The 14,125-nt window shown below is 41.1% G+C and overlaps 1 pseudogene; it reads right to left on the bottom strand.

Moving 5' to 3' along the window:
• Positions 1–1,334: 1,334 nt before the first annotated feature.
• On the bottom strand, positions 1,335–1,452 carry LOC126164247 (5S ribosomal RNA; annotated as a pseudogene).
• Between the last annotated feature and the right edge of the window lie 12,673 nt (positions 1,453–14,125).

Raw genomic sequence — 14,125 nt, forward strand, 5'->3', positions numbered from 1 at the left:
CACTGTAATCTTTCAGAGGTTGTTGTGAGCGGTCGTGACTACGGCCGTGTCAAAAGGGAGCGACAAGGTTCTCAGCCCAAAAGCTCATACTGTCAAAAATTGTTCTTTCTCTGAAGAAATTGTAGCTTGATATTCAGAGGGTGCTTTCTGATTATAATTTTAAATGTTTCCACAAAAAAGGCTTTTAGGAATAAAATTTCCATTTGTTGAAAGAAATTTGATTTGTTTTCATCAATTACCCACTGGCAACTACTTCCACACTCACATAGTGTAAGTGTGTTAATGTTCTTGATGAATCTCTAGAAAATAAGGTAAATTCTTAAGAAAAGTTTTGAAGGTAAATTCACGGTTTACAGACATCTTTAAACAGTAAGTAGGTTACGTTGCGTCTTTTGCGATGATAAAAACCATTTAGAAAAGTCACTTTTGAGGTAAGAAACATGAGTTTTTCTCAGTAAATTGTACTTGCAATGACATTAGAGACGTAAAAATTCTGTGTAATGCTGCTTGATGTATGTACCCTCCACTGTACACTAAGTTAACACTGTCACTTCGAAGATATGCAAGTTACAGACACCCTTCTTTACACTAGATACAAAGAGACAAGATTAAATGGATTATATGTAAATACGTTTTTCTTCCGTAAAAAGTATGTTGTCAGCACCTCATCACATCTTCCTGATGTCTTCTTCATTTCTCAGTACGTGCTGAACCCCACAACTTCTACAATTTGCTCTGCTTACATTAGCTGTGGTGTTCCTCTAAGTCTCAGTCCTCTTCCATAGCCGAATGGCACATTTGTTATTTTACAATAAGAGTATTGTAGCCTTAGGTGACAAGTTTTGGTTGTTCTAGAAGAGGACCCGTGTTTGTAGTAGAAGAGGTACGAGGGGTTTTCAGTATTTACAAATCTTTAACATATTGCAGCGTGTCAGCAACTGTGAAATGTACAGCAAATAAACAATGTTTTCAGCCTTCAGTTGCAAGGTAAACGAATAAAATTACCTTGCAACTGAAGGCTGAAAACATTGTTTATTTGCTGGTTTTCAGTATGTACTGCAACAATTATTTTTTTTTTGAAAGCAGTTTGGATTTATTCCAATACGCCATATTATTCCCAACTCTTTTTGCTACACTCCGTCTTCAGGCCACAAGAGGCCCATCGGGACCATCCGACCGCCGTGTCATCCTCAGGTGAGGATGAGGATAGGAGGGGCGTGTGGTTAGCACACCGTTCTCCCAGTCGTTAAGATGGTTTTGTTTGACCAGAGCCGCTACTATTCGGTCGAGTAGCTCCTCAATTGGCATCACGAGGCTGAGTGCACCCCGAAAAATGGCAACAGCACGCGGTGACCCGGATGGTCATCAATCCAAGTGCCGGCCACGCCCGACAGCGCTTAACTTCGGTGATCTGACGGGAACCGGTGTATCCACTGCGGCAAGGCCGTTGCCCCTTTTGGCTACAAAACCCTATTTTTCAGTATAACCTCTGTTCGATGCGGACTGTACCACTGTACTGATCGACGTCGTAGCCAACACCTTACTGCGTCAATAACCTCTCCACCTGAGAGATTCCATGCCCTCTTTTGCGTGTCTCCTCTCACTTTCATCAATTTTATTAATGTTCTATGTCATTGCACGGTAATAACAGACCGAATAAGGCTATTGTAATGAGAGTATTTGTACTGAGAGCTCAAAAATACTTTTCACTTGATTCCTAAACATATTGTTTTACTTCCGTGGGTGGCCTGGGCGAGGCGGGCATAGGAGGACGCGGCACACTGCATTTCCGGTTGGGAGCTGCACTTCCCTGAATTCTGAGGGGTTCGTACAATAGGCTTAAGCGCCTGGCGGAACGACTGACATCGGTCGAGTTTCGCATGTTGTATGCAGGACGAAACGACCTGCGAGACGTCTGAGTGTCGCCGCAGTTTATGTCTTTACCGTTCCGGCGCGTCCGGAACGAAGATTCCTAGCACCGACTGACTGCATTGTCCTCTTGATTCTGAGAATACTTATGGACCGTGCCCTGGTGAGTGCGACTGTCTGGCACCGGACGGCCGGTGGCGTAGGCAGGTTGTTTTCATTGCCGGTCAAACGGCAAGTTCAGTGCCCTCAGCTAAATAGCAGAGGCATGATTGGTCAACTTAAACTGAGGCTAGTTGACGTCATAAAGCCCTGCTCGAAATTGGAGCGAACGGTCGCTATTGGCGCGAATGATGCTCTGAGACAGTGTGGGGAGATTTTGGAATCAGAACTGAATGCTGATTCGTGGTTTCTCGAGGAGAGCAGGGAGTAGAGCAATGTTGGCTTAGCTCTTGTGTTGCACGGGCAGGGTTTTTCGGGATCTGATCTTCATCGGAGTCGGACGGGCTTGCGACTTGGTCGCTCGTTTTCGGAATAACTTAGAATTCTCGGACAGCCTTCATGGCCAGGGGCTGACATAGAGTTGCTGCACGGCAGAAGTCGGCGCCTACATTAACAGGACGCTGCCTACCGAAGACGTGCTGCAGATTTCACTACTGGTACAGTACTTTGCGGCTCCAGCATTGTAGGACCTTATCAATTTTATACTGAATCCTTCAGCAGCACGCGCGCTCGCTTTGCTACAAGTCCACCTTGCTTGTTTCTCCATGTGATCCCATTTGAGCTCTCACTACCAATTGCGATACTGCTATATAGCCAGAGATTAATTTTTGATTCATTAGGACCTCCAGTCATTATCATCAACCTATTGCATCACAGGGAGTAGGAGACCCTTGTTCTTGAGCCAACTCTTATTCTCATAATATTTCAGTATACCCTATCCTTTAAATTACTGTGTGTGTCGACAATCATGTGCATTTATGTCCTAATGTATAATAAATCTCATTGTAATATTTAATACGCATATGATTTCGTAGATATAGGCAGAATCCCATTTCCTGTTGTTTATTATGGTAAAGTTCTCTTTTTTTTAGTAGATTACAGTTTTTATTAAATTATTGTGAGTGTGCACTCCTTATGTTACCAACTAGCAGGGTCCACCATCATTTCCTTCTGTTACGGCTGTTCGCGTAATTAATTAGCTGGTAGATAAGGAGGGGTTCGAGTGCATGTCTCGTTCTCATGCATAATTCGTCCGAATTAAAGAGGTACAAACTCTTCTGCACCCCGGCACATCGCACATCACCGACGTATTACTTCCCGCAGAGCACGTCTGTCATTGAAGCAAATATATGAAAGTCGGAAGGTGCCTGAGATTAATGTGGACGAAGAAGAACAGTCCAATGAAGTTTTGTGAGCTCGTCTTGTGTACGAAGACTTGTGTGAGGCCTTGCCTTGTCAAGAAGGAGGAGTTCGTTTGTTTTTCAGTGGCGACGAACACGCTCAAGTCGTTTCTTCAGTTTCCTGAGGGACAGGTTTGCGCAACCTTGTTTCGGTGATGACACGCGCCTCGCCCTAATGATTCACCGTGCTTTTGTTTACTACCAGGTCTCCGTAGACCGTATGCTGGTGTCTATGAATATCTGCGATGCTCTTGTTTTCCACCAAAAGGAAGTAACAGCTCTCTGCCTGTGGTAATATTCAGGGCGAATCACTTAAAACTGCACCGCAAATACTGCGGAAATGAAACTGCTACCGAAGTGCAGTTTTCACAGAATGGATTCGTAGTCACAGGCTCATATTGTTAGCCAGCCAACAGACTGTTAGAATACAAAGTGTATTTTTTGTGTTAACTTATACTTTTTTAAATGGAACAATGCCTATTGACGTTAACAGAAACAAAGTAGGGTGAATTTTAATGTCAGTGATGTTTGTTGCAGGAATCTAGGGTATTCGTTTACGAGTTATCGTATTTCGAAACGTTCCCACATCGACACTTGTTTGTGCCATGTACATATTGTACATATTGCCCTGTTGAATGGAGTGAACAGTCCAACATACATGCACTGTGCACTGAGAGTAAACCGAAGAGAGACGAAATGGGCGTAGCGACATGTTTAACAGCAAAACTGGAGGCCACGAAGAAGACGCGTGTCTGTTACCTAAGAAGCAAAACGGCGGAGGAAGCAAGGAGGCCTTTAAAAAGTAGACTAGTAAAAGCAAAGAGGGAATTCCTGGCTAAAAGAAATGTAGGTCCTACAAGTATCAAACATCGATTTTCATTTGAGGAAGAAAATTCTGAGAATGTACTTCCGGAACACAGCATTGTATGGAAGTGAATGGTGAACTCAGGAAACCGTAAGAAAGGAGTTCGTGGTGCTATAGACGCTAATTGAAAATTAGGTGGTCTGATAAGACAAGGAATGAGGATGTTCTCCGCAGAATCGCCAAAGAAAGGAACATATGGAAAACAGTGACTAGTATAAATGACAGGCTCACAGAATATGGGCCAAGATATCAAGGTATAACTTTGAGCGAGCTGTAGAATGTAAAAACTGCAGGGGCTGACAGAAATGGAACACATCCAACAAATAACTGAGGACATTGGGTGAAAGTGCTGCCCTGAATTGAAGAGACTGACGCAGGAGACGAAAATATCAAACCAGTCACAAGACTAACGACCTAAGAATGAAACAGAAAAGAAACCATACTTGTACTCTTCTTTGAAGAACTGATTTTCATGGGCATCTCTGTTGACCCATTCTTTGAAGCACCCCTTCGTTTCCGACCCCTTTATTTTTAGGATACGTCTATAACATCACATCTCGAAATAATGTAGATTCATCTCTTCCTCAGTCTCGAGGGTTAACGTCCCATAGCCAAAAAATGTCACACTACAAATATAGGCTAATGGACACCTTTTCCTGATCTCAAGGCGGCTGATTTTTTAAGTTAAGACTTTCTTATTTTTGAAGGCAGTTTTTGCTTGAGAATTTCTACTTCTGAATTCTGCTTTCATCCTGCCACGTATAATGAAGTTGCTTCCTAAATAAGTGAATCAACTTTCTCAAATAGCTCGCTACCTACATAAATTGCTACTTCGGTTTTCTAATCTTTATCACCAGCCATAATTACTTATTTGCATAGTTTATTCTTCTACCGTAATCATAGCCATTTTAACTAACATGGCTTCAAAAGCCACTGCATTTTGACCTAGGATAACTATTCTAAGAGACTTCACTGACTTTTTTGTTTTACGTTCGGGTTACAGATAATGGTTGATAATACTCAACCTTGTCGAACACCTTTTCTTACCTGCGAACCATCCTGGTTTGTCCTTCCAACGCCAGCTGTCATATTTTTACAAAGGTCGTTATTTTAAAGATATTTTGAAGATTTTTTAAAGATATTTTAAATATCTCAAATATTTTGTTTTATTTGAGATTGTCGAAAGCTTTTTTCTGTGCATGGAAGATGTATGTGAAGATCGATTTCATTGCTGTCTTTTCTCTGCAGCTAATTTTTAGAACTAGTAGTGCTTCTCTTGTTCCTCTGTATTTTTGAAATCCAAACTGATCTTCTGTACGTGTAACTTCCACTTTCTGCTCTATGCGGTTTATGACAGTTGTTCGGTGTGTAAGTGCTGAAGCCGCCGTGGAAATACACAGGGCGTAAGACGTATCTAGCTGGAACATGTTGAAAGTCAGATTCTCTATCAATCAGCTGTTACAATACGCACCTCCTCCGTTACTAGACCTGATGCAAACTGTCATACCAGACGCAGAAAACCAACCCTCTTTTACCATTATCATATAATATGGTGAAACACGGCCTCTGGAGCAGATGACGTTCCCTGTGAATCATTAACATCTTTAGGAGAGCCTGCCACGACGAAACTTTATTTTCTCAGAAAGTGTGGCAACCCTGTCTCCAGCTTACCTCACCTCAAAAGAAAAAACGTAACGTTACTTAAGGTTTTGTATTAAGGATGATAATCTCTACGTAATTTCGAAGCGTAACGACAGTCCATGTTTGTATGTCTGTATATTACACATATGTTTTGGTCGAGATATTTTTGACATATAACTTCTTTGTCAGATTTACTTATTATTTATTGCAGTCACTACCTGCCCTCCTGTGTGTCTAAGATAGGTCATATAACACATCATAAAATTCAAAATTCTCTTCATAATGGTATACATGTTTTTTTCTTAACTCTAATAATGCATTATTAAGATACTAATTTAGACACTAAAACTAATTAATATGTATAAAAAACACAAGCATTTAGGAGGAAAATAAAACGAAGGTGAGTAACGAAACAAAAACAAAATAAATAAGTAAATATATTGTATAGCTTCTGACCTAAATTTCTCTAGTTAACCTTCAGTTTTGTGCCTACCTTGATAAATCTTAGAGTTTCGCCTGTGACGAGTGTCATGATAGTCTCCACTTCTGCCACCTATTCACTTCCTACCAACGTTTTATCTTTATATTTAATGTGACACACTGAAAATTTTATAATAATAATTAATTATCCAGTTGTTTATGTACTCAGCAAAAACATGGAGTCGTCACAATTATTTGTGACTTGCAATATCATATTGTTACTAATAATTAATGTATTTATATTAAAACTAAATTACAAGTAGTATGCTGTTAAGAACAGACACCACACAACACTTTTCTGGTCACACAGTGGTTTTCTCTTCCCCACCATCGGCATTATCGCTGTCTTTTCATACCTCCTCATCATTCATATATTTCCCACTAATTCACTCCCTCTCCTCTGTTGACGTTTCTTGTACGCGTATTTCTGTTCCTCATTGCTATTCTGAACCTCTTTCGTTGATTCCTAGCTATATTATTCGTGATTGTGTCCAGTAACTACAACGTGTCAGCGTTCGTAATTAGGTACATCATTTCGCTCTGGGATGTTTCATGTCTCCTGGCTCCTCTAGGAGTGGGCATGTGAACATCACATGCTCAGGGGCCGATGCGCCTGACACACCAAAATTTAATAGGTGGCTTAATCATAATCCTTCAGGTTTGAACCATATAACTTGTGGTATTTACGCTAATGGACAAAGACATGATCACCTCTTAACAGTAAGAATGATCATATTATGTATGATGGATCGATCCTTCATTTAAATAAAAGTCTGAATTACGGGCAGGATATTCACTGGAATTTAAGATACCGGGAAACTAACATTACAGTTGCAGTTAGTGGTTCCCTGTAAATAAATCAAAAACGAATAACGCATTAAGGTCTCCCAAAAGGGGAAATATATGTTTGAGAAGTTCCTGTAACTACTGCACTAGAGGTATAATTCTTTCTCGATGCGGTTTCTTTCTATAGTAGCTGCTTTCTTTCTTCCCCCACTCTTTCCGGAAAATGAAACCAATGTATAACAGCAGTACATATTTTCGCAACATATACAAGTTACTTCACGTCCACTCTTAAAGTTATTTGGCCTTATTTCATCCTTCCGAATTTTATTTTGGTGAAAAACGGTATCTATTACTCTTTAATCACTTGTAAGTTACCGCGTTTGGGTCACTTGTAAATTTATCACCTTGTGAAATACTCGGCTTATGGTTCAGCTTTCAGCGCCCTTTCTTAGATGTCAAGCTGGCCACCATATGTTATGTATCTGGTGGGGGAAGAAAGAAGGGAGGAAGAACTAACGGCGAAACTCGATTCGTGTGAAACATAATTTCCTTAGAGTGCTGATGATGCTATGAAGACATATAAGTATTGCCGGTCTCATCTAATTAACGAGGAAAACAGAGTGCTGCCAACAATTAATGCCACTACTCCCCCCCCCCCCCAAAGAAAAAAACAATCAAAACTAAACATCACGTGTTGGCTGCCTTCCCTTTGTTTCTGATGATTTCTCTTCCGAATTCAGAAGCTTATTTTGACAACAGATACACTCCCATTCACCTTATCGGAAGCCCCTGACTACTAATATGATTTCGTCAAGACATGTGAACGACAACAGTGAATATGGACAACACAATAACAAATATATGCAGTGAAAATTGTAATTAAGACGATAGGATTTCCATAAGCAATTATTGCAACATACGTTTGGCCACTGACAGATTTCTTAGTTGCGTTCTGTGGATAGAAATAATATTGTTGACAAAGCGAATGCAGGAATCTGCATCGTTGCTCTGACTAAACGCAATCAAATAACTCTACTGATATCTGTAAATCAGATAAGTAGCAAAAACTTGGGGGAAAAATGTAACAGACACGAAACTTACGTTATTACCACAGCAGACTTACACAAAACTGTTGCATCGCCACCACAAAACTAAGCTCTATACGAAGCAGACGCACAAATGTTCGATAGTGTGTCAGTTTATGCTGTGCAAGTTAAATAATACGTCTGGGGCAGACATATTGGTTAAACGACATCCCCATGTACTGCCTGGCCTATCGCAAACAGAAGAAGATTCAAACTCAGACACGGATGACGAAGTCATTCTGTTGTTCTCAGACTAACGAAATGGAAAAGGGTAAGCAACTTAGTGAAACAAATGAACGAGTTGTTCGTGGGATCACATTTTTGCTTAAATCGATGAGGAAACAAACTACAACAACAATACATAACTGCATATTTATCATAAGGAGATGAGTCAAGAATGATGATGAGTCATGACGCTCGCTGATACTGATATCCATTGATGTGGTTGCAAGACGTAAACTTTCGCCACCAGAAATGTCATACACTAAAATATTCAGAGATATTATGCTGTGGTAGAATGAATTTCTTGGAAAACCCGACTGTTTCGTTTCCATCTCCGAAAGACACGTTCTAGGGGTTGTAGTTTTTTTGAAGATATGTTCTACACGGTGATTCGCTAGGGTTGAAAATCATTCAGCCACAGCAAAATAGTGCGACATATTTTAAGAAGTATCACGTTTCCGACAGTGGGCTCAAAAACTGAGGACTGCAAGTCGATCCCCGTAACGGCTATCCATGCCTGCAGCCCCCGAAAGAGTGTTACTATGTAATCCTGGCAACAGAGAATTTCATTAATGTGGTAATCATGTGAAGCGAGCAGCCACGTATATACAAGTGTGGGATTTGTAGTGGACGAGCCAACATTTTTCTTGACAGGCTCAATAGAGGACCATCTTCTTCACAGATGAGTCCCAGATTACTTTTCAGGAAAACAGAGGACATACTCCGTTTTGGTGTGAAACTAACATCAAAAATGATTCAAATGGCTCTGAGCACTATGGGACTTAACTTCTGAGGTCATCAGTCGCCTAGAACTTAGAACTACATAAACACACACATCCATGCCCGAGGCAGGATTCGAACCTGCGACCGTAGCGGTCGCGCGGTTGCAGACTGAAGCGCCTAGAACCGCTCGGCCACTCCCGCCGGCAGAAACTAACATCAACTGCAATCCTTGAAATATCGTTGAAAGACAATGCAGGATATGTGTTGGGTATCAGGTGGGCGCTTGAACCTCCTATGCCATTAAAAGCCAAGCAATGACTATCCCGTTCTGTAAGTATAGACAAGAACGTACATCGTTATTCTGCTCCAGTATGCAATGATTTCGTTCTAAAATAGGACAACGATTGGTCACGCAGGCTTCTTCGGCAACACAAAATTTAAGTCGTGAAGTGTTTACATTTCCATCTACATGGCCGGTCTGCAGTTCACATTTAAGTGTCTGGCATAGGGTTCAAAGAGCCACCTTTAAACTATTTCTCTACCATTCCACTCTAACCACCTTTAATCTGTTTTTCTATCGTTCGTATCTCGAAAAGCGTGCGGGAGAAATGAACACATAAATCTTTTTCAAATGACGTTAATTTGTTTCAGCTGTTAGTGTTTTATTTTACAAGAAAGTAATGGACATAAATGTTTCCGTGCGAGCTCTGATTTCTCTTATTTTATTACGATGACCACTTTTCCCTGTGTAGTTGGATGGAGAAGAAGGAAGTTGGCGACAGAAATTACATGACCAGATCTTGTCGCAACATAAAACACCTTTGTTTTAATTATTTCTACCACAATCCACATATCATATTAGTGGCGTTCTGTGCCCTATTTCGCAATAATTCAAAAGAATCTGTCTTTCTTGAACTTTTTGATGTACTTCGTCAGTCCTATCCGATACTCCACATGAGGTCGGATTAGGGTAGTTTAAGCAGTCTCTTTAGTAGACACGTTGCATTTTCTGAATGTTCTGTCAATAAAACGCAGTCTTTGGTTCGCTTTCTCTATAACATTATTTATGTGATCCTCCCAGTTTAAGTAGTTCGTAAATGTAGTCCCTAAGTATATAGTTGAACTGACAGCGTTTGGAATTGTGTGATTCTCCGGATAACCGAAATTTAACGGATTCCTTTTGGTAAGCTGCGCGGGATTAGCCGAGCGGTCTAGGCGCTGCAGTCATGGACTGTGAGGCTGATCCCGGCGTAGGTTCGAGTCCTCCCTCGGGCTTCGGTGTGTGTGTTTGTCCTTAGGATAATTTTGGTTAAGTAGTGTGTAAGCTTAGGGACTGATGACTTTAGTAGTTAAGTCTCATAAGATTTCAGACACATTTGAACATTTTTTTTCCCTTTTGGTACACATGTGGATGACCTCACTCTTTTTATTATTTAGCGTCAACGGCCACTTTTCTAGCCACACAGATACCTTATCTAAATCGTTTTGCAAAAGACAGCACCATCTGCAAACAATCTGAGAGAGCTGCTCAGATTGTTTGCTAAATCGTTTATACATATTAAGAGCTGCAGATGGTCTATAACGTCTCCTTTGGGAGTGTCAGATACTATTTCCGTTTCAGTCGATGCCTTCCTTTCAGTTACGACAAAATACGACTTCTGCGACAAGAACTCACGAATCCAGTGCTCAACACACCTCCATCTCTGGACGAGAGTAGGTTTTGGGAACTCTCGACAGGCTTGCTGCCACTCGGATTGCTACTCCGCAGACCATGGTCAACATCAGTACAGGCGCTCGTATATTGGTTGTTCTGGGGGAGGGGACCAGTCAGCGAGGTCATCGGTTCCACCGGATTAGGGAAGGAAATCGGCTGTGCAGTTTCAAAGGGCTGAAGGAAGTTAAGGAAATCACGGAAAACCCAAATCAGGATGGCCGGAGACGGGTTTGAACCGTCGTCCTCCCGAATGCGAGTCCATTGTGCTAACCTCTGCGCCACGTCGTTCGGTAGATTGTGTCTGCTGTGTTGATACCGTGGCAATGTGACTATGTATTGATGCTATACAAAACTGTACATCTTTTCGGTACGTTTCAAACGTTTATCAAGTTTGAACATAAATTCTTCGCTTCGAACTGTATTTGAACATTTTGTTTATTTTTTAATACTGTACAGTTTTGGTATGCTTCATTACTATTGTTTTTTATCACCGTTGCGTTGGAGTTCTTTCTTACTGGAAGAAACAAAAGAAATTCAATACGACTGCTGTAGTCTTCTGTTACGAGAGAGATCGAGAAACGTCATATGTGCTACACTTTAGTCTCCTCCTTTCTTACACTAACATGTACAGGTAAAATGAAAAGACGAATATCTACCGAAGCAGGAAGCCACGACAACACATTTGCTGTGGGCTAGCTGATAAATTCGGTTACTAGATCGCGCAACGTTACGTTGGGTGTACACCACTTGCATTTTGTCTCAACAGCACTGACTAGGGGCTATAAATGAGAACTAGGGGTTGTAAATACGAAGAGATTCGAAATTGCCACCACATGAGTTCGGTAGCCATTCATTGCGTTGATGCGCAGAAGGTGACGTTCATGGATCAATGCTTTTTGTACTTACAATACAGTGAGCGACCCTTTACAGAACGAGGCGATGCAGCCGTTGACACTGAATTTTGTTTCGTGAGGAGCATAATTCAAATCCTCTTCCGGCCATGGAGTTTTAGGTTTTCCGTGGTCTCCTTAAATCGTCGAAGGTAAATGCTGGGATGGTTCCTTTGAGAGGACACGGTCGTTTCCCTCACCCAACCGTGTTCAACCCGCGAGTGTACTCCGTTTGTAATGGCCTCATTGTAGACGAAAGGCAAACCTAAGTTTTATTTTCTTACTTGATTCAGATGACTGGAATTCAGGATAAAGAATGAAACGTCCGTCAAAACTGACTTATAAACTGAACGAGAAATCTGATGCTGCTATTAGGGAGAATAAACCGACAATCACGATGAGGAAGTGGAAGAAATAGTAATTAGCTTGTAATTATGTAATTCAAATACGGAACACTAGGAACCACCCTTAAATTCCTTATTGCCGCCCAGGGGAAATGCGTATTGGTATAACGCATTGCTTAACATTTACAGTTTCTTTTATCTCAATAAAAAAATACTTTACTCCTCCGATCCACATTTAAAAAAAATAAATATTTGATAGTTTATGTTTTGACTCTTAAAGTATTGTCGTTTTACTATCTATAAATATGTAATTATTCGCAACTTTGTTACGCCCGTAGCATTGCATTCTATGTTGTCACTTCCAGAGCTAAAATTAGCAGTTCTGAATGCAAGAGCTACGGCTTTTTGATAGTTGCTTCTTGTATTATTATTTCATTTTTCTATAAACGGAAAGTTTTATATTATGACAGTTAAACAATCCAAGCCCGAATAAGCCTTTTCATAGTTTAGCCTGTCGGCAGAATCATATTGTTACAAACGTCAGTTACTGGCAAAACTGTTTACTTTGTTCCGTGTTGTACTGCTTGTGTCAATTTGGGCACTAATGGTAGGCCAGAATGTAACAGGAAACGAGATGAGATTGTATATGGTTTTTAACAGGTGTGTGTTCCTCTTTCACTGCTTTGGTGCGGTATGTAGTTGTATGTTTCATTTCTTGTCTTATATATTTGCTCCACAGTGCGTAATGAGATCATCCAAATGAGTGTGACTTCATATATACATAAGGAAGACGATTTAATCTGATTCTCTGAGATGTATTATATGTCTCTGTGGTGTGAGTGATAGTTCTACTTGTCAGTTACAGCCTGTGTTTTGATATGGACGAGTACAGAATGGAAAGAGAGCAGAATATGAGCTCCGGCGCCCCATTCATCCGACTCTACGCAGAGAGCCGTAGAGCTTATCGTCCCTTCCAATAGACGGATCAGCGTGTTTGTCACATACCCTTACTTCATTAGACTGCGAGAACGTTAGCGATTTGATCAGTGATACTGTTGTGAAGTCTTGTGATGAATTACACGCAAGTACGCCACTTACTGTTAGCTGCCAAGTATGGATGATGTAATTTTTTTCCACCACCAGGATTGGAATCGGCTACTTACATACTGAGTGCAGTCGCACCAGTGAGCGTTATCGATCCCTGTTATCACCCACAAAGACTACAAATTTCTACCAAAAGTGAACGTGAAGTAATTCTAGTCTACGATAGGTTTCCCAGTAATCTAGGTAATTATGTGTGAAACATTTATCTTCATTTACGAGTTTCCTTCTAAGGGAATTTTACTTCACGGATGATTCTCGAACTATGACTGTTCCACTTGTTACACGGTCTTATCTGTCAAAATCTGCTGGATCATACGTCGAGACCTTAACGAGAATTCTTGGTTCCCGTTCTTCTGTGAACGCTAATGCAGTCATTTGTTCATAAATTGTAGATGGATCACACTAACGTCTTTTCTGTTGATTTTCTCAGATATCTACGTGAGCCGCGCGGGGTAGCCGCCCGGTCTAGCCGCCTTGCCACGGTTCGCGCGGCTCCCCCCCGTCGGAGCTTCGAGTCCTCCCTCGGGCATGGGTGTGTGTGTGTTGTCCTTTGCGTAAGTTAGATTAAGTAGTGTGTAAGCCTAGGGACCGATGACTCCAGCGGTTTGGTCCCATAAGTACTTACCACAAATTAAAAAAAGAAAAAGAATATCTATGTGAAACACTTCGAAAAATAATATTATTTTACTGGAAGGGATAAACCCACCTCACCAGTAAAGTAGTGGCGTTACGGCGTTTCCTGTTGGAAATGTATTGGATATGGCGGTGCTGCGATATTCCACTATACGTTTAAAAGTCGCAGATCGATCGCCTGAAGTGTTATGGGACTTCTGCTACTGCTGGAGTTTCACTATAGCGAAATCCCGAGGTAAGTGTAAAGCGTATCTGAGAGCTGTATCTTGCATTCACTGTAGACGATCGACGTGAATATCGGCCGTATTACGACAGAGTACTGTCGGAGCGAAGAAAATAGCTCTAAGCTCTGTGGGACTTAACATCTGC

This window comes from Schistocerca cancellata, chromosome 2 (assembly GCF_023864275.1).
Source record: "Schistocerca cancellata isolate TAMUIC-IGC-003103 chromosome 2, iqSchCanc2.1, whole genome shotgun sequence".
Lineage (NCBI taxonomy): Eukaryota > Metazoa > Arthropoda > Insecta > Orthoptera > Acrididae > Schistocerca > Schistocerca cancellata.